Source organism: Frankliniella occidentalis, unplaced genomic scaffold (genome assembly GCF_000697945.3).
Source record: "Frankliniella occidentalis isolate FOCC.00 unplaced genomic scaffold, Focc_3.1 Scaffold48, whole genome shotgun sequence".
In the NCBI taxonomy this organism is placed as follows: domain Eukaryota; kingdom Metazoa; phylum Arthropoda; class Insecta; order Thysanoptera; family Thripidae; genus Frankliniella; species Frankliniella occidentalis.
Genome location: NW_026267178.1, coordinates 1,814,311 through 1,815,208, shown reverse-complemented (window position 1 = coordinate 1,815,208; position 898 = coordinate 1,814,311).

Below are 898 nucleotides of genomic sequence, written 5' to 3'. Positions count from 1 at the left end.
CCCCCAAGCCCCCATCCTATCCGAACCCCCACGAAGAAGTACACCCTCTCCCATTTGGCACATTGGAGATACCATTTCGATGCGGAGTGAGCAGTACTCGGTACTGGGTCCGGGCGAACCCTCCGTTTATGGCTTCGCCGCGGCTGCCCCTTCCTTCAGTCTACCGCTCTCGCTCCCTCCCTCCCTCTCTCTGTCTCCCGCTCTCGCTCCTTCGTCTATTCTCCTCCCTGTTCGGCCATCGCGAGGCGGCCTGCTCGGCGGCGACGTGTTTTGAGCCGTTTGGTTAATGATTATTGGTCAGAGAGGGGGTGGAGGCGGGGGGTAGGGGAGGATAGTGGCGTCCCCTTAAGTGGAGCGGAGGGCAGATGCACACTCCCCCCTCTCTCTCTCTCTCGCTCTCTCACTCGCGCCCACACTTGGCACTTGCCTCTCGCTCGCTCTACCTCTCTCTCTCGCTCCCTCGCGCGCACGGTCCACGGCGCCACCCTCAGCTGCGCGTGAGGATATCGCTCGTGTAATTACTCCCGAGGACCGCGTCGACGCCGCCGCGCCCCGCCCCGCCCCGCTCGGCTCGACGTTGTCTGGGGCGACAGAACGACACGACCACCGCCACCGCTGCCGACGCCGAGCTGCTGGAGGATAAAAAAAAAAACACTCACAAAGAAAGAAAAGTCGCCATACCTTTATGTCTCACAGCGCAAAGCGCTCGTGCTCTGCCGTTCTCGAATGTGGATTTGAATCTCATCACTTAGCGCGCCAAAACAGTTTTGGCGCGGCACCGGCGGCGGCGACGGCTTCGTCGGTGGCATAGTGGCGGGCCGTGACGTAATAAATGAAAAAAGCTTTTAGGGAGAGATTGTTGCCTGTTCCACACAAATCACGCGCGACTGGTCCGTGG